General features: G+C 42.6%; 1 long non-coding RNA gene across 1 annotated transcript in view; it reads left to right on the forward strand.

The window, feature by feature from the left end:
* Positions 1-578: 578 nt before the first annotated feature.
* The window catches only part of LOC129528109 (uncharacterized), a 54,011-nt gene continuing 33,800 nt past the window's right edge, over positions 579-20,789 (forward strand). Inside the window, exon 1 of the long non-coding RNA XR_008673325.2 lies at positions 579-1,084. This is a non-coding gene — a long non-coding RNA (uncharacterized lncRNA). The remainder of the gene's footprint in view (positions 1,085-20,789) is intronic.

Consider the following 20,789-nt stretch of genomic DNA (forward strand, 5'->3'; position numbering starts at 1 on the left):
CTCACTCATTATTACCTTTGAAATAATTAAGCTCACCTTCCCTCATCCCTTTCCCACATTCACCCTCATGATTTTCATCCTTCTCCCCTCTTGCCACTTACCTTAGATAATCCTAATGAATCCTAAATGTGGGAAATAAAGTTTCACCTAAGGAGGCAGAAACGATGTTCTTGGCATACATAAGGTCCTTCTACAAAGAAGAGTTTTCAAGAAATGGCAACCAATATGCTGTCATTGACAACACTTTTTAAAATGTAAATTGTGATTCAATACTTTAAACGTACCCAGGGATTCCTCTAAATCGCAATATGCCCATTGGGGTGATTCCACGCCCCCCCCCCCCCCCCCCACACACACACTATTGACTAAACAGAGATTATAACCGTGGCAACCTTTACATCACTTGACACATGAATATGGAGCACAGCCTTCCTGGTGGGGAGGGGTGCTGCTCTGTGTATGTACCCTGTATGCTGTTATAAGACGTGTGTAAACAGACACTCACGTGACTCAGCCAACAACTTCTTTTCCTTAAAGAGGATGGGTTGAGAAAGTTCATCCTGTGGCTCTGACTAGAGAAGATAGAGTCCTTATTAACCTCTAGATTAGAAAAATTAAATATATTGGTTTCCTAGAATCTAGGTGATTGCCCAATAAATAGGAGGAGACCAAGTTAAAGTTAAAAAAAGAAAAGCAGATAAATAGCAGAGCAAGAGGCAGGATGCATCATGCCTCGGTCACTACATGTTTGCAGGCTTTTGTTAAAGACAATGGTCTGACGTTGAAACTTGGATTGCCTTGAGTACACCCTCACAGCCCTGCTCATGGGGCAAGCATGCCTGGGAGATGACCTGGGGCACCACGCCCTGCCTATCTCAGACAAGGAACTCCAGGCAGCAGTGGCGAAGCTGAGCAGCCCCATCCTTAAGGGGCGGAGGCCGGCTCATATTTGCCTATTAGGGCCGTGGGACGCCGAGGTTCTGCTGCGTCCCTCCTGGAAATAGATCCTTCCCAGCCAGCACCCGAAGTCAGCAGCAGAGGGCAAAGCACCTGGGCTTTAGCTCCAAGCTCCACGATCCTCCTGGTGAGTTTGAGCCTAAGGGGTTTTTACATGTAGTGTGACTTAAAACCTTTTAGCAATCTTCATATAATTTATATAAAAGAAATAGCTCTTTAGCCAGTGTGGTGGCTCATGCCTGTAATTCCACCTACTGGAGAGGCTGAGGCAGGAGGATTGCTTGAGCCCAGGAGTTGGAGACCAACCCGGGCAACATAGTGAGACCCTTGTCTCTAAAAAAAAATGTTTTTTAAGTAGCCGAGTGTGATGGTGTGTGCTTAGTGTCCCAGCCACTTGGGAGGCTGAGGCGGAAGGATCCTTTGAGCCCAGGAGTTCAAAGCTTCAGGGAGCTACGATCGAACCAACTGCACTCCTGCCTGGGTGACAGAGTGAGATCCTGTCTCTGAAAAGAAAGAAAAGAAAAGAAATAGCTCTTTGAAGCAAACCTCTTAAACCTTTAAAAATTGTCTTTGTAACTTGGGGGCTTGTTTGAGTCCAGGAGTTTGAAATCAGCTTGGGCAGCATAGCAAGACCTGTGTCTACAAAAATTTCTTTTTAAAAAAATCAAACGGATAAGCTGGCTCTTTCCTGTAATCCCAGCTACTCGGGAGACAGAGTAGGAAGGATCCCTTGAGCCCAGGAGTGCCAGGATGCAGTGAGCTATGATGGCACCACTGCTCTCCAGCCTGGGCAACAGAGTGATACCTCATCTCAAAAATTATCTTTGTAACTTGGGTTGACTAATCTCTATTATGAACTATGCAGGGAATTCACCAAATTTATCCTTTCCTTTAATTTTTATCACGAGGCTATGTTTTATGTTCTTGTACAAAGATAGTGTAGATTCAACTTATTGACATTTTTGGAGGCTTGGAACTACCAATAAAGCACTGATAATTATTGTGCTTTACTCTTAAGCTTGTAAAATGCAAGTAGTATGTTTTTAACTTTGAAAGAAAACTTTCACTTTCGTGAGGACCTTGGCTTGCAGCTATATCGAGTGCTACAAAAAAATGCTGATAGCTCCTTAGGCTGGACATCCTCTACTTTTTCTCAGCCACGAGTTTTAGACATGCAGTAAGGATTCTTTCTTAAAAAAAAAAAAAAAGAAAAGATTCTATATACAGTTAACAAAAGTTAGAGGGGTTCTTTTTAATTCTGGAAGGAAAAGGGATTTTCTTTTGGAGAATATCTCAACCCACGCATAGTAATAAGCACATTATATAATACTTTCAGATACTAACCTTCATTTTCTCTTTCTTAAAGAACTGGTGGTAACCCTTCACTGATGGAGAGAGGGAAATGTAATTGTTCACACATACTCTGGAGAACTTTTGAACATTTCATGAGGTCTTATTATTAGCTCTGCAATGACATGTCAGCTTCTGTCTTCAGGATGTTTAATTAGAGATTCATTTCTTTTTGAAAGTGCTGTGTTTAGGCACTGAGTCCTATTCAACTTTTTCCCAGGGAAGGCTTTACATCCCTCTGAAATAGCTATTACTGAGTGATGCTGCAGCTCTTGGTGTCTCTAACCTGGGCACTCTGTTTGCAGCCATATGCCCTTACTACTGAAGACCACAGTTCTCTCTCAGCACTGTGGCAAAGGCAGAGGCATTTAAAAAGCCCTACCTAATGGGAATATTTTCTTCCTGCTTGGAGTTTGAGTGTAAATGGTTCCTTCATGGGATGAATTATGAATGAGATCATTAACTAGCCCTTGTCTGTTACCCAAGGTATCGCTGTTTGAAAACTTCATGTTCAATATCACCCTGAGTGCACGAAACCCAGGCCTTGAGGAAATGCCGACATATTAAAGGCAGTACAGATGAAGTGGGTGGGCCATCAGGTCATTTAGCCTCAAGCTCAAGGGGACCCTAGACTGTGGCTGCCATTCTGCAGCAAATTTGTTTAGGAAAACAGAGTGCATTCATCCTAACATAGATCCTAAATTAAATCCATCAAACTGTCAACTCTCACTATACCAGCAGGAGAAAGGCCAGATACAGTAGTAAGGGGCATCAGAATCTGTAAGCTTCTTTCTTTGTCCTTTCTGAGGCTCTTAGACAGTCCACATACCTGTTGATGCAGTAATACTTTGCCAATTCTTACACCTGTCACTAGTTAGATTTTGTTATACCTGCTGTCATCAGCCAACAAACCTCTCTTGTTGGCAAGGTATGTCGAAGGCCATGACAATACCAGAGATGAATATGAAGTGTTCCAACAGCAAAAGAAGTATCTGTCACCCACATTGCTGACCTGTTGGTAAGAAAAGGCATATGAAGATGTAGCGCTGGCCGGAAAGAGGGGCGCCACCAGATGATAGACAGCTGATCCCTAGCAGAGGTCTGCGTTACCTGCAGGGGAGAGCTGAGCCCTGGCTCTTGGGAGAACTGCTCTCTGCACTTGCAATCAGAGGCAGGGCACACAGAAGGGGCCCTGGGAGGCTGGGAGTATGCTCAGGCAAACGTGAAACTCAAGCCTGAAAGCTAAGCCCCAAATCCAAATATGCTGTTACGCAAAGCGTTCGCAGATTGGCTGGCGTTTGATTCTCCTATGAGGTTACTTATTGGCTTGTGCTGAGTAATTCTCTGGCATGCCTGTGGCTTGTCAGTGGCATTCCTTCCTGAGTCACCACTGGACCCACAGCCTGGCTCAGGGAGCAAGGTCCAGCACTGTCCAAGAGCCTTTCTTTTCAGATGAATCCTAAAGCCCACTGTTCGGATTTGCAGATGTCACCGCGCTTGCTTTTCCATCTTCAGAGATGAGCTGGTAGGCACTTGCAGTGAGGAAGGACTTGAGGAAACATTTTGGGGGTTGCACCTAACTGTTGAAGTGATGAATATTTGTCTGTCATCAGCTGGATGAGAAGAGTTAAAATCCCTGCCAGAACTTTGGAGGCCTAGGGAGATGGCATCTCTCACGGGAGCAGCATTAGGCCAATTACAATGCTCAGCATTTCCCCCAACACCCTAGGTTCAGAGTTCTTTGCAATCAGTTTGTTTCTTTAGCTGAGTTTCTTAAACACACATCACCCCTTGTGGAGCTCTCTGGGCCTCCACCCAAAAGCTAAAGGATACAAAGAGGCAGAAGAAAAGACTGAGCAGCAGACTCTACCCAAGAGGGAAACCAAGCCAAACATTTCAGCGTTTCATTATTCTCCAAAAGCCTGTCAATACTACAAAGGGGAAACTGGGAACAGCCAAAATGCGCAACATAAAAGGTTGGCCACATACATGATGGGAAAACAAGCCATCATTAAAATCGTGCTGTAGACTGTAGAAGAAACTTTAATGATGTGGAAAAATATAAACAATATATTGTTAAGTGAAGAAAGTTTTAAAACAGCATGGGCAATATGATTATATTTTATGAATATATATGTATAGTTCCAGGTGATACACACATATAGAAAAAAGACTGAAAGGATATCAATTAAAATGTTTATGGCAATATTTCTAAGTTGGGATGGACTGTAAGTGATGTTTCTCTTTTTTCTTCCAAATTTTCTATAATGAACATGTTTTAACTTTATTTTTTACATCTTTACTATTATCTTGATTATCAAATGAAACTTGCTCACAGTATGAGATTCAAACAATATAGAAATGTGTAAGATCTAAAGTAAAATTTCCTTCAATCCTGCCTAAGAGATAGTTTCTACCAAATCTATATTTCCAAAAATATTATGGAATGTTTATATATTAGAATTACACATAGTATTTCAACTTATCTTTTTTTTTTCACTTAAAGTACCTGGGATATATTCCCAGGTATGTGTGAGTGGTTTCTTTCTTTTCTTTTTTAAGTGTATCAGCTAGATCTCTAGGAGGCCAGCAGGGAATGGGAGATTTTCCGGCCTTCCTGCTGCAGGTAGGCAAGGGAATGAATGGGCACTGGAGTCACAGATGCCAGAGCTGAAAGGAATGTTAAATGGGGCTTAATTTAGCCCTCTTATTAAATGATGAAAAAATGAGAGTCCAGAGACCAGAATCCACATCTTCTAATTCCTCATCCAATATAGTTTTTACTATGCCACACTGCATACAGTATAAAACAGATATTAATAAGTGCTTTTCAAAGAGCTTCCACCTTGCCAACCTTTTGTTTCAGCCTTATCCTCCTTAGCTGTTTTTGTGCTGCTGATAAAGACATACCCGAAACTGGGCAATTTACAAAAGAAAGAGGTTTAATGGACTTACAGTTCCATGTGACTGGGAAAGCCTCACAATCATGGTGGAAGGCAAGGAGAGGCAAGTCACATCTTAGATGGAAGGCAGCAGGCAAAGAAAGAGTTTGTGCAGGAAAGCTCACCTTATAGAACCATCAGCTCTCATGCAACTTATTTACTATCATGAGAACAGCACAGGAAAGACCTACCCCCATGATTCAATTACCTCCCACCAAGTCCCTCCCACAACATGTGGGAATTCAAGATGAGATTTGGGTGGGGACACAGCCAAACCATATCACCTCCCTTGAGCAAACTGGGGGAAGGGATCTTTCCCGTTTTAAAGATAATACTAGCCAACACTGGCTGGGCACCATGTGCCGGGTTCTAAGCCAAGCTATTTGCCTACATTCTCTCACATGTTCTCACATGAACTTTCTGAGTTGGTACTATTGTCATGCCCATTTTATAGATGAAAAAAATTAAGACTCGGAGACTTTGAGTAACTAGCCAAAGGCCCCACAGCTGAGACATGATGGAGCTAAGGCTTCAACCTATGTCTAGCCGTAGAATACTTACTTTTAAACATTACACTCTATTTTTTGCAGGCTTAGCACATAAACTTTTCCCATACAACAAAATTTAATTACTCTTTCCCTTTTTCTTTTGTTGTTATCCAGTCCTTCTCAAATGAAGTGAAACAGGAATGACATTAGAAAATGCAATCTGGTGTCAAGCAGGGTTCAGGGGCCTCACTTGGTGTTCAGGACTCTGTGCCAAACACTGGGGTAAAAACAAAACAAAACAAAACACCCAGTTCCAACCACAGCTATTCTCACAGTTGGCAAAGGAGTCACCTGGCACTTTTCCTCTGGAGATTCAGCGTGTCCCATACAAGGTGGTAAACTGCTTGCTCCCCTGGTATTTTTATTTCTTATGTAATTGTGCACTCCTTTCAACTCGGCCAACACGTTAGCACTTGTAGGTAAAGCTGATCTTTTTTCAGTCAGACACACAATACACACTGAGTCATGTGTAAAAGGCTCGTACAATGTTTTTGTTGTGAACAGAGCCCCAAGGGCCTCATCTTACAATCCTCACATGTGTGTGACCCTCATGAAGAGAGGGCTGCCTGGTGCTGCAGTGTGTGGTCTTCTGCACGCAACAGCAGGATATCTGGGTGCATGGTGAGCTCTCACCTCACCCACCCAACACTGGCCTTCCATAAGCTGGTGGTTTGGGACTCACCCAGACATTTGTACTGTAGCCTCTATCATTTGTTCACTTTCTCCTTCTTTCCACTTCCAGTGCCTTCTCCCCTAGCCCCAAGCTTCTGTTAAATCTCTCTGCCTTACCCATTTTCTGATTTGTTTTCTCTCATTGTGTCCTGGAAAGCTGCACTATCTCCACTATTGCTCCACAAAGCACAGCGCCGTTCCCCTTTCCCTTTCTCCTGTCTTCCGCAGAGCCTCTTCTCTGTTCCCGGCCCTGTCCCACATGCATCATTTCCTCTCCTTTCTCTGCTCTCCAGGCTCTCTGTCACTATTGTATCCATTTTCAGCAAACAGGCTGCAGGCGCCATTCTGAATGTGGAGACTCTGTGTGTTGAAATGATTCAACACATTGACTCAGTGGCCTGCTGCTTGGGTAAACTTCCCAGCACTGCTATTTACTAACGAGATAACCTTGAGAAAGTTACTTAGCCAGTCTAAATCTCATGTTCCCCTCAAGTCAAATGGGGATAATGAAGAACTCTACTTCTTAGAATTGTTGTGAGCCTTATATTATGCTCCATAACCCTGGGGTTGGGGTTTCGGTTCCAGTCTTCCAGACTTGTATATGCCTTACTAGTTGGATGGTCTTGACCAAGATACTGACCTTCTCTCTGACCAAGTGTCCTCACTTCTAAAGTGAGAGTGATAATAATAGGACCTACTATATTAGTGTACTGGGAAGATTACATCAGTGAATAAACATAAAAGCACCTGGAATAATAAATGGCACACAGGAGCTTTCCCCAAAAGTTGGCCATCATGACATTTGTTCGTGATAAAAGATGCCTAGAATGCAGCTTGCCTGGAGGCACTCACAAGGTGGTAGTTACTCTTTGCTGCTCTCGCTGTCCACTCTGGCTGCTCACCTCCAGGAAGTCTGGCCTAGGAACATACAAGTCAAGAACTGAAACAGGAAGGAAATAACGTGGCAGGTTTTCTATTATAGCTCACTGTGCTTTCATCCTAATGTTGCAGGTAGAACAATAATGTCTTCCTCAATTATTCCATACAACAACGTTTGGAAATCACATTTAATTTCTCTCCTTAAAGGAAATAACATATATAGCATGCTTCGAGCAGGGCTTGGGGCTCCATAAATTGTCTTGTTCATTTATTTACGTAAGACCACTCTAGCCACATACAGAAAACATAGAAGAGAAAAAAAAGGAAAAATAAATCCTTTCCTTAAGTCCACCCTTGTTGTCATTTTGTACTCTCATGTTTTAATGTACTATGATAACTCATATTTTAAAGAATTCCACTGAGAATCATTTCAGGGAGTGAAGATTCTTTCTTAGATAGTTAGGCCCTTCAAGACTGCCAGAAAAGGATGTGCCTGGATTCTCTTTGGTAAAGTGAGGAAGCCCAGGGTATCCTCTCCTCGAGCATTGTCCAGGTCAGAACAGCCTCAAAATCCCTTGGAAGATCTCCTGAGCTGGAGCATCCCCAGCATTTGTATTTTCCAAAACAGAAGGTGCTAGGATTCATTTGTCATCAATCAACTCAAAGGATAGACTATAGCACCAGATCCCCTCAGAAATGCTCTAGTTCTTTTTTTTTTCAGAGGAGAACCATGGCTGCAGAGTGTTAATAATACATACATGACAGTTAAGGCTTATAGATCCCTTTTTTTGTAAAAAATAACAGTCCCCAGCTGGGCACAGTGGCTCATGCCTGTAATCCCAGCACTTTGGGAGACCAAGGCGTGTGGATCACCTGAGGTCAGGAGTTCAAAACCAGCCTGGCCAACATGGTGAAACCCCGTCTCTGCCAAGATTGTGCCACTGCACTCCAGCCTGGGTGACAGAGTAAGACTCTGAAAAAAAAAATCCATTAATGGTGGTGCATGCCTATAATCCCAGCTACTATTTGGGAGGCTGAGGCAGGAGAATAGCTTGAATCTGAGAGGTGGAGGTTGCAGTGAGCCAAGACTGTGCCACTGCACTCAGAGCGTGCCACTGCACTCAGAGGGCACGCCACTGCACTCCAGCCTGGGCAACAGAGCAAGACTCTGTCTCAAAAATGAAAAAAAAAAAAAACAAAAAAAACCAAAAACAGTTCCCTTGGTCTACCTTCTGTAGGAATTGAGCTTTCATGCAGTGGGTTCATTTTAAGTGTGGAATACTGGGCTATCAGGATGTGTCTTCTGGCTAGTGGAGACTTCATATTATGTGCATTAACTGCCCTCTTCCTATCAACACCCAAATATCTTCATAAAAAGTCACTGGAAGATTTTATGTCAGAGGAAGAAAATATAGATATGACTAAGAAAACTTTTCAATTAAAAAAATGTAAACTCCTTGGAGCATAATGTCCTAAAGGGCAGGAGAAGTCTAAAACAGCAATGAAATTGTCAGCTTTTAATAACCAGCCATGTTTTCATGGTACTTTATCATTTGCAGTGCATTTTAAACAGCTATTACATACTCATTTGTTTGTTTACTTATTCCTTCGACACCGGGACCATACTGTGACTTTTGTGGGTCCTAGGACCTTTGCCTTCTTGGGCCCCTTCCTCCATTAGAAAAATTAAAATAGCTTAATAGATTTTGTGGGTCCTGAAAATTTCATTTTTTTCTAATGCGAGGAAAGATTGAAACATTTTCTTCTGTCCTGACAGTTCATTTTTTTCTTTTGATTTTAAAAGAAATTAAAACATTTTCTTTAGCTAGGGGTGGTGATGCACACCTGTAGTCCCAGCTACTCAGGAGGCTGAGGTAGGAGGATTGCCTTAGCTGAGGAGGTCAAGGCTGCAGTGAGCTGAGACTGGACTACTGTGCTCCAACGTGAACAACAGATAGAGACCCTGTCTCACACACACACACAAAAACCACCCACACCCACACACGAAAACAAAACAAAGGAAAACATTTTCTTGGGCCCCTAAAAAGCACTGTGAGCCCAGGCACTATGCTTACTGTATTTCTAGGAGGGGCCAAGTATGGGCTATGGATTAGAGACACAAAGATGAGTATATGCAGCCCCGACCCTAAAGAGCTCAGCAGTCTCAGGGAAGCAGACCTGCAAGCAAGCCATTTGGTGGCTGGCAATCAGGGCTATGACTAAAGTCTGTTACTGGTTCTACAAGAGCATGGAGGGGTCAGCTCCTAACTCTACAGACAGTGGGAGGACAGCTTTGTGAAAGGAGCGTTGCTCAAGTGGCTGTTTAAGCCAGCATTTTCCAGCAATTTTGTGTTTGAGGCCCACTTTCAAATTTTATAATTTCTTGATAAATTAACAAATTGAGAACACTGGGCCAAAGAAGCAAGTTTCAGAGAATTGAAGAAACTTGCTGTTAATTTTGGTATATGGAGATATATGTGGTTTTTGTCTTCTGATCAATATGTAAGATGTATTTTTGCTACAACTGGATACATATGGTCACCTCAATGTTAGCCAATAGTGTCAAGCTAAGCACCTTTTGGCTCAGGACAGAGGGTACTGGCTGAGAGGGAGATGTGGGACTGGCTGAGAGGGAGATGTGGGAAGTTCAGGGCATCGAGCTGATTCCAAAGGAAGACCACGTGTTCAATGGGGCATGAAAAGCTTTTCCTCTTGATTACATGAAAGACTGCAGCTAGGAACCAACATAATTCTTCTCAGTGCTGAAGAACAACCAAACCCACAAGGTGATGATAATGTTTAGCCTCCTTTGTGGGAAAAATATATTCTAGACATTGATCAAAATCTGGCAACACACTTAGTTGTCAGGTGTTCAAGATACACCAGCCTGCCAAGCTACAGTGGTTGATATCTGCTACTCTCAGAATAATAACTGCAAACACATAGAATGTCCCAAGGACCATTCTAAGAGATATATATGTGTTTATAATCCTCATCACAGTCCTACTATGTGAGCATTATTTTGATGCCCATTTTAAAAATGAGGAAACTGAGACCTGGAGACTTTTGATGATCTGCCTTAATAAGCAGCAGAGCTAGGATTTGAACACAAGCATTCTGGATCTAAGATCTGTGCTCTCAATCACTACACTTCACTACTTGTGGATGCTTCTTACACACCCTCTGCTGTCTTGCTCCTGCCTCTGATCAGCCTCACACAGGAGCAACCTGACAAAGCCTCACCGCAGGCTTCTCACTGGGCACTGCAGAGTGGAACAGGAGCCCACTCATCGCCCTGCCAGGAGCAATCCACAAGTGCTTCGAGAAGTTAATGTCCTAGAACAAATGGATGGATCCCAAGACTGATTTCGCTTGGCATCTCAGACAGCCCCATAAGGTCCGGCAACCCATCACAAGTTGCCCTGGCAGGGTTGCCAGATAAAATCCAGGATGCCCAGTTAACTTTAGACACCAGACAAAGAACAAATGATTTTTAAGTATTAGTATGCCCCAAATACTGTCTGGTCCATAGGAAGAGTGAAAAATTCTTTGTCATGTATCCAAAATTCAAAGTTAACTGGGTGTTTGGTAGTTGTATTTGCTAAACACGACAACCCTAAGCAGTAGCCAACTTGCCAGTATGGCATGGCACAGGCTCTCCTTCCTTCCCTGCTTGGCTCCCTGTTTCTCATCCAGCTCCTGGGGGTCACATCCACAATAAAGAACAGGTAGGCCTTTGCCTTGGCCCCAGCTTTCTGGGAACCCAGGCTACTACCCAACTGGGCAAGGGTTTTTCCAGGCAGACAAGGTAGCTCTAATGCTCCCAGCTTTCCTGTGAGGTGGGGACTGCTGCTGTCAGCATGGCACCCACATTACAAATAAGAAAGCCAAGGTTCAGGGATATCCATCCGTTTGCCAGGACTCACACTCTGCTGCTCCAGCTCTACCAGTCTCTTACTATGAAAGAGTTTTCCAGACTATTCTTGAGAAACATTTCAGCATTATTAGAAAAGGCATTAATTGGCTTAGGCAATCATTGATTCATTTAACAATTACCTCCATTTGTTGAAAGACACCCTCTCAGCCACGCTGTCAAAGCGATCCTGTGACATACGCACTGGAGAAACAGTCTCAGCGCAGCTGTAATGTCAAGATGTTCGATGTCTCCTGTTTTATGCTTGTTGGAATGGTCAATGTTAAAACATGAAGTTTTCAACTTCAGATCTTCACAATGAAACCAGCAGTTTGTTATTATTTCTGCATATGACTAAATATAATGATAATTTCAAAAGTAATGACTGATTGCAAAGAGACACATGCAGAAAGCCTGAAATTACAATTGCCTTTCACCTGAATCAGAAACTCAGTTCCCTTTTCATTGCATTTCCCTGTAGGTTGGCCTCTGAAAGAGCTGAAATACTATAAACTACCATTTGGGACAGTTGGAGAAAAACAGCAAATATTAGAAAACCTGTGCCAAAGCACTTGCACCCAGTGGGTATACACAGGAATTTAACCTCCTCCAAACTTTCAAAAACAAAGCCAAACCTTGGCTGCAAATAAGCCTCAAATGAGAAAGAAACACTCATTTGCTTCTGAAAAATGGGAAAGGCTGTACTTTATCTACAAGGTGTTCTTTTCTTTATAAACCATGTGAAACAGACCTCTTTTTTGTTCTCTTTGTCTGCTGGAAACTTCATTTTGAAGGAAGGAAGTTACAAGGAATGAACCACCTTGTAAGGGCAAGAAAATCTTTCTCCACAGTGTGGCTGGATTTGCTCCTGGAAGCAGCCACTTTTGTAGGTCTCTCCAATGAGGCTTTTTCTCATAGCAGTCCAGGGAAGCAGATGGATTAGATGGCTGGCTCTGGTTACCTATGGCTGCCTGTCCAGTCCCCTGGGCATTCCAAGGCCCCACCTTCCACCTGGCCCATGACTTTTGACCCTGGCCCTCTAGCCAGCAAGGGTGTGGGGAAAGAGGGGGTTGGGTATAGGTATCAGGCTGCCTGGGCCCAGGCTACAAATGAAAGAGTCGGTTGTTTCCATGCCTCATGCTCTCTTGTGCCGTCCTGGGAGCTGCAGAACTGGTATTTCTCCAAATCCTGGTGGCTCACATGGCTGTGTAGACAAGCTGTACTTACAGTGGTACACGTGTATGTGTGTTGCATGGAAATCAGCATTCCTGCTTCCAGTCCCAGCTCTGCCTCTGCCTCATTCTGGGACTTCAGAGAGCCCCTTTGCCACTTCAAGGAGCCTCAGTTTTCTCATCTACGAAATGGCACTGTTGGATCCTTGTAAGTGCTTGGGAAAGGGTGGGAGTGGGGTGCAGAGTAGGGGCTGCTGACCAGGCAGTTTCCTGCCATCCTCTGTAATCCTGCTCACCACCACCCCGAGGGCAACAAAAACAACTCCACCTTCATCTGTCTTGTATTTTGTATTTTCACATAAAACCTTCTCAGAAGAAAAACTTTTGTTGGCTTCTAAAAACCGCTGGACTAGGCGATCTCTAAGTGACCTATGAAATTGATTATTCTGTAATTCCATGATTCCAAAACAAAAACACAGACTTAGCCTTTTTAAAGGATTGTGTGCTGTTTGGGAGGGTGAGAATATTATGACATATGTAGTGATGTGTTTCTGATACTGAAGATTCTCTTATGCGGCACCCCCTGCTTCCACCCGCCACAAAGGGAACATATAAAGTTTCCAGAGTCCTAGCCCCCTCCTTTGTTACACCTGATAAAGGCTCACGTTAATTATTTAGCCAACGGTGCTAACTGGAACATAGTCATATGATGAAGCTGCCTTGAAAACATTTCCGAGTGTAACATAAGGCTTTTGCAACTTAAACGTATTTTTTTCTTCTTTCATATCAGCAGTTATTTTATGGAACTGGGCTGAGACAGCTTAGCAACAAAGGGCACTGGGTTGGTGAATTATTCATGTAATCTACATTTCCTGGCTGCTGTGGATAATTGACAGGTGTCATGTCACCTTTTACAAACGTCCCACAATTATGGACCATATATCAGTGTTGGACTTTGAAGTAATGCTCCCTTTCTAAGCTAGTTTCATATTTTATTTACAGCTTGGTGGCATTTTTGACTTGGCTGCCTATTTCTCTCACTTTTGATTCCAAGCCTTTTGCTCCACTTAATATAACCAGGAACATTTAAATAATAAGACTCCCTCTCAGTTTGCTAAAGGCAGTCATTCATTGCTGTGGTGTCTTATTCATTCAGCCATTATGTTAGTCAATTTCTTGATTTAAGAAATGCAGGATGAAATGCAACTGTAAGGAAGACATGATATAATTTTTTTATGACTTGTTTTGTTCACAAGGGAAAAACCAAAAGCAAATCTTCCCTGTGTCTGACACAAGTTGTAAACTGTGGGAGAAAGTTGGCTAGTTAAAGAATATGACTTAGTTAATAGAAGATGGCATATTTCAAATCTCCACCAGAGTTGGAAGGTTTCTAGCATTAGAAACAAAGCCAAGGCAAGTTCTATTTAGGCCTACTGAGAAAATCAGGTAAGAAAATAAATCTGCAGTTGATAACCCTGAAGACTAATGACAGAACATAGCCATACATGAAACTGAAACATTCAGAGCAAACTGGAACCTTCGGAGTCCTCTAGTCTACCTTTCCACTTTAGCCATCAGCAAACTGAGTCCCAAGACATGTAAAGGTTTGTCCACCATCCCAACACCAGTTAGTGGAAAGGCTACAAGCCAGGTCAGCTGGTTCCTCCTCCAGCACTGTCACTGTTCTGCCCTGGCCTGGAGCACTCTCCTTACCTCCCGGGATTCATTCACTTCTTCTACTGCCAGTGATCACTGACTCTTCCTTGGGGATATTCACCCCTTCCTAATACTCAGCTCTGTGATTTGTGTAGAATTATCTCAAACTCACTCTCGACATGAGCATGATTGATTAAGTCCATCAATTTTCCTGAATGGAATGGCCACATGACCTAAACTGGACCAGTGAGATACAGTGAACCCCAGCACTTGGATGGGAGCTGTTGGAAGAGATTTTCAGTCCTACTAGATTGGCTGTTGTAAGGGTGTGAGGTCTGGAGCTGCTACATATTATTTTGCTACCAATATGGGAAGAGGCTGGAGCTACAGGAAGTGGGTGGGGAAAATGTATCATGTGATGCCTGCGGGTGAAGCTTGCCAACACAAAACAACTGGGCAGAGAAAGCAAACCTAGGTTAAGTAAACATATCATTTATCTTCTAAACCAGGACAATTCTGAGAATGAAAAAGGGCAGGACAAATGCTAAACCAGACAGGATGCCGGAACAGTAGGCATAAACAGAACTGTTCTGGGCAAACAGGGACACACAGTCATCCACTCTACGATGACACTGTCTGAGCTGCTAGATTAAGCCTTGACTCTGAATTCAGCTGGCTGGATTCAGCTAGCACTCTATTTGGCCTTTTTAGTCTTGGTAACAATGAACTCACTTCATTGTTGAAACCAATTTGAGTTAAGAGTATTGTAACTTGTATGTAAAGCTTTAACTTACACAAATATGCTGCTTCCTAAGTGTTGCACTTCCTAAAATCTTGTCCTACATCATATCGGAAGTTTGCAATTAAAGATTATTATTGTATGTTTTTCGTATGTTTTCACTCATAAGTGTGAGCTAAGCTGTGAGAATGCAAAGGCGTAACAATGGACTTTGGGGACTCAGGGAGAAAGGGTGGGAGGGGGAGTGAGGGATAAAATGCTACAAATTGGGTTCAGCGTATACGACTCGGGTGATGGGTGCACCAAAATCTCACAAATCACCACAAAAGAACTGACTCAGGTAACCAAATACCATCTCTTCCCCAAAAATCTATGGAAATTTGAAAAAAATCCTTTAAGAAGAAAAGATTATTATTATATGTTTTACTTTTATAAATATTAATACTTTAACTTTTACTTCAACTAGTGCAAACTGTCATTTTACAGATAAATTCCAAATTAATTATCTTACTTACACCAGTAACCCTGTGAAATAAGTATCGTGTAAGATTTGGGGAAGTTAAAAAATTAACCCAGACTCTCGTGGCTGATGTGGCAGATACGTAGTGGTGGCTCTCTTGGGGGTTAAAACCCACAACACTGATTTGTATTCTTTGCCTACTTCTGTGGCGTAACTATCCCAACAAGGTCTGATCTCAGGGTATCAACCTGACATCATTCAACACAGAGTTGGGAAGCAATATCTTGTTCTCACAAGCCAGCTGTGGTATCCCATGGCATGGAGCGGTCATCCAAGGCTTCTGATTCCCTTTCATCAGTTCTTCTCATTTTTATGCTCCAGCAGTTTGGTGTAAGGCAGTTCTGAATTGTGCTGTCTTAACAATTGCAAATGTGCCCCAGGGCCAGTGGTGCAAGAGGCCTTCAAAGGAGAGTTCATCAGAACAGAACAGCAGTGACCAAGCCAGTCCAGAGTTTGCATTTCTCCAGCCTGACCTCACTGATGCCCACCCTGGGCAGGAACTGCTGCTGGGACTTGAGCATTTGCTGTGCTCCCTACTTGGATGTGACTACTTCCTGGTGCCCCCTACTTCCAGGTTCTCTGCCCTGACTCCTGGATCACTATATGGAAGCAGAAATACAGAAACGGATGGTCTTAGAGTTCTTTTCCTCTGCCTTGGAGTCCTTCAGCCTGGCTGAGGACTACAACAGTCTTTGCTATTCTCTGATCATGGCTGTCAGAGCTAGGTCCCCTGCAGTGAGGGGGACACTTCCAAGCCCATTCACACTCATTATCTCATTTGAAGGTATTGACTGCATTGTGTGCTAAATGCTTTGCCTCAGCAGAGAGAGCTTGGAGAACAGTTGAGTCATGTGAAAACCCTGGTGGCAGCAACCTAATTTGCAGTCCTGGGGCTTAGGGGAAATTAGCCAGTCTTTTTTTCCTTTTTTTTTTTTTTTTTTTTTTAAATTAGCCAGTCTTAACAGGGCTTGCTTTACAAACTCAAGCCTACCGGTTGTAAGCAATGCCACAGTAACTTTAATTGTCAAAAATCATGGAGCCGTTGAATGGCACGGTAAAAGTAATTTTCCATCTTTGACATTCAGAATATGTAAAAATTGAGAATAAGAAGATCTTCTAGTTATAATTCAACTCAAATCATGATAGAGCACTTTTTAAATGTGACTGCTATTTCCTCCTGTGAGTTAGGAAGGAGGGGAGCGATGATGACACCACAGTATTAATATTAGCCAGTTTCACTGTGGTCAGTGCTCACTTGGCCACACTCAGAAGGATAATGGAAAAAAATCATTTTGGTTTTATTTCGGAGGGGTTTTATACTTACGTTTAAATATGAAGATGTCAGAGCATCTGAACATTCCCTTAGAATGACTTAAGGAAGCAATTTTAGGAAGAATTGGGAAACTGCCTGCCCTCTCTCCAGGCTGCCCTACTGCAATATAGTTCCTGGGTGAATAAGGGTTCTTTTACAGAACTATTGAAATGTTCATGGCCCCTCTAGATTTTCCTATAGAAATGATGGTGACTGGGCCTCATATTGCTTTTCCACACACAAAGAAAATAGAATTGAAGTGAATCAACCAAACAATATTTTTTTGAATCAAGATGAATGTGGTCATGCAAGGTGTGCAGAGCACAAAGCCATAGTAAAGGCCATGGTCTCTGCCCATTTCAAAGGATGTGATTTGGCTGAGGGGCTGACCTGCTAAACAGCAGGAAGCTATCCATTGCAGCTTATCATAAAGAGGTAAGCTGGTATGGATGGCTCAGGCTGTTGAAATTCGAAAGAATTGGAGATCAGGGAGGGCTGGAAAGGTCAGAAAAGAATTCAGGAAGGAGGGGAGACGTAAGCTGGGCCTTGAAAGGTGCACAGAAAAGGGAGGATATTTCAGCTAAGATGAATGAAAGCACCATGGGACACTTAGAGGCATGAATATCCAGGATGTTTCTATACATGAGTGCCATTAAGCAGCTAGGGTTCTCCCATGGAAAGTAAGTGAGATGTTAACACCACGAACTCCTCAGCAGAGCAGGCCTTAACTGTTCATAAAGCTAAGAATGAGCTGGCAAATCTAGCCACCATTAATAGGCATTATCTATAGTCCAAGTATATCACACAGTGATTCTGAATTATATTTCTTGAAACATCAGCATCCACACATATTCAAAGGGAAAAGTTCTGATATTTTCAGCTGGTGACCAAATTGGATGATGCACAGCTGATTTGATTTGCTGTATAGTGAATTTTGTCATTAGGATGATTACAAAAGAAACTAGACACTGACAAATTCATGAATTATTTAAAGTTATGAACTCTATGTAGCAGGTGGGTATTCTAGGCCCAAAGAATGTGAAAGTAATGAAAACATAGGAGTGTTACATATTTCTAGGGGTTTATGTTTACATATTTCTAAAGGCTCAAGGGAACACCAATAAATGAGGGACAGTGGCTAATATGGTGACATAAGACATGTCGTCATGGCAAAACTCTCATGAGATCTATATTTTCGTCACACTAGTCACTGGTCTTCCCTTGTAGGAGGTGGAATGACCAAAAATTTTGGATCTCTCTGGCACTGTGTGTCAGTTTGACCATGTGCAAAGTTTAAAGTTCAGCTACCTCACATATTAAAACAGGCTGATGGTCCCCTCCCATTCCTTCCAGACAAATAGGCCTCCAGTCTATGGCACTGACCCCCAGAGAAGGAAGTCACTTGCTCAAGAATTGCATTGAAGTCAAAAGCCAGATATTCTACCCAAAGCAAGTAGAAAAGCAGGGGGAAAAGCTCAGTATCTGCAAATATTAGACAGTGGAGCCTCAGGGCAGATAAGTTCTACTACTTGTAAGAAGATTAAACAAGACATTGAAGAAAGTTAGGGAATCTCCTTCCATAAATATTTAGAATTTTTAATCCAGTATTTATCTGGAGACAAGGAGATGGGAATAATTATTCTTTTCTGTTTGGTTTCTACTAAACCTCTGTTCCCAAACATCATTCTACGAGACAATAATTTTTATATCTTATTGGAAAAACAGAAAAGCCCTAAGTGAGCAGGTAAAAACTTTATAATTGAGAGAAAACAGGAAGAAAAGAAAATATTTTGATACATACCAAGACTCCTGACTGCAAACAATATAGACTCTCTCAGGTCACCTTGGAAAAATGGGAGATTTACCAGGAGAATTTGTGGACTGGGCAGATGTGGAAGCCTCCAGAAACAGTGGCAGCTCTGGGTCTGGCTGTTCTCCCGTCTGTCTCTGGGGCCACCCTGACTCATCCTCCTCTCCTTTCTGACTAGTTTCTTGGCTTCCTCATGGCTTCTGCTCCCTCATAACCAGCTTACACATGGCATTCATTACAGCCTCTCGGGCCCCTCTCCAACCAAGACCCTTCAGTTTCGGCTCACCACTACTACCTAGCATATTCTTGCTGCACTTAAGCTCTCAGGAGCATGACTGTGATTGGCCCAGTTCACCTACTGGAGTCAGGTTGTATTTTAGACCATTGTCTGGCCAATGCAACGGTGGCCCTTAGGTCAGGTGCCCACCACTGGTCCAATTCACCAAAGCAGATGATGGGTGGGAGGTAAAAGGGTGTGGTCAGAGCATTGCTCATCAGAAAGGGCTGAGGCACAGGCAGGCTCTGATTACTAATGAGGACCAGCTTTCCTTCAGAACCAGCAAAAATGCCCTTAAACTGCAGCCTGAGGGCATGTTTTATTGTTTTATTCATTCAATCATGTATTAATTCTTACCTGTCTCTATAACAAAAGATTTGAGGTGATTTACACAACTATGTACAATATAAAAGGATCAAATAGTTGAGAAATGTAGGCAAATGGGGAAAAAAAGAGAATTTGTCCCTATTTCACAGGGACAAAATTAGTACCACGTAGTCTATAACACTCAACACTAGAAACTTGCTAAAAGTGGGTTGTATTGTTTGAATGTTTGTATGCCCCACCACTCCCCAAATTCAGATGTTAAAACCTGATCCCCAGTGCAACAGTGTTAAGCAGTGGGGCCTTTAGGAGGTGATTAGGACATAAGGGCAGAGCCCTCATGAATGGGATTAGTGCCCTTATAAAAGAGGACTAAGGCAGCTTGTTCTCCCCTTCCACCACATGAGGATGCAGCAAGGAGGAACCATCTCTGAAGCAGAGAGAGCAGCCCTCACCAGATACTGACTCTGCTGGTGCCTTGATCTTGGACTTCCCAGCCTCTAGAACAGTGAGCAATACATTTCTGTTGTTTACAAATTATCCAGTCTAAGGTATATTGTTATAAACAGTGGGAAGGGACTAAGACAGTGGGCCTTGAATTTGTTTCTAAATCTAAGACCTGCCAAACTTAATAGCAAGTGGCTACATATAAGAGGAAAGTCCAGGCAGAAAATGTCATTTATAGAATAGGTTACAATCACAGCCTGTGGAAGCCTGTCTCTCCAAAGAGACAGATTCTCTTCTTTCTGTGTTGATCTGTGGGCTGCCCTGATAGGGAAGAAGACTCTAAATTATGTCTCAAGGCTTCTTCTGGTCTTGATTTCATAACAGTGGTTGAAATTTCATTGACTGGGCCAGAAAACAAATCATTAAGAAGGCAAAATTTTATGTAGCTAAAACCAACCTCCAACACAACTTCATTCCATTGAAGCCTTAGCCCCCAGCCCCCTCCAAAGTTGAAGACACAGTTGGAAAGCTGAAAAGGCAGGTCATACATTTCTCATTTCTTTTTTATTGTGTATTGTAAGGCAAGAAGTACATAAGAAGGCTGGCTCAGTCTCTCCAGTTTGTTGCCTGTAGCATTTCCAATACTCTCAGATCTTCTGAAGCTCTTTATTTACTACTTTTTTGCTTCCTTTTGATGATACAGCAGCAAAACGTTCCAGAAAGCTTTGTCCTGGAGCCTGTCAATGGGAGAGTGCTACCCTGGGGTACCAGGCATGCCATGCTACATGAGATGAACCGTGAGAGCTCTGGAAAGGGAAATTGAATGTTTCCTCTCAGACTGGAACTGGGACTCCTTCTATATAAAAGGAAAGCTGTCATTTAATATTCATTGAGCAGCCACCATGTTCTAAGTGTCGTATGAAGCATATACATGATGTGACATTTGAAAAGAGAAGACTCGTTTATACAGGAACTGGTTACTGCTGATACTGGATTTGATGACTGTATGGTAAGGGGTAGAAGGGACACTTGGTGCTTTAACTTTTGCTAACTGAGAAAAATGCTATGTGGATTGCCAGGATGGTGATCCTGAAAAATCATTTACAATATTCAATTAACAATAATTAAGGCACTCAGTGGGAAGCTCCTCACTGACTTGCTAAGTAGCAAAAATTGGTGCTTGGCATTACCAGTGGATGAGAGAAAAGATAATAAGTACCCCAAATGTAAAGACAATCAAAATGAAACCAATTATGACCAAATTATATTAG

The sequence above is a fragment of the Gorilla gorilla genome, chromosome 19 (genome assembly GCF_029281585.2).
Source record: "Gorilla gorilla gorilla isolate KB3781 chromosome 19, NHGRI_mGorGor1-v2.1_pri, whole genome shotgun sequence".
NCBI lineage: Eukaryota > Metazoa > Chordata > Mammalia > Primates > Hominidae > Gorilla > Gorilla gorilla.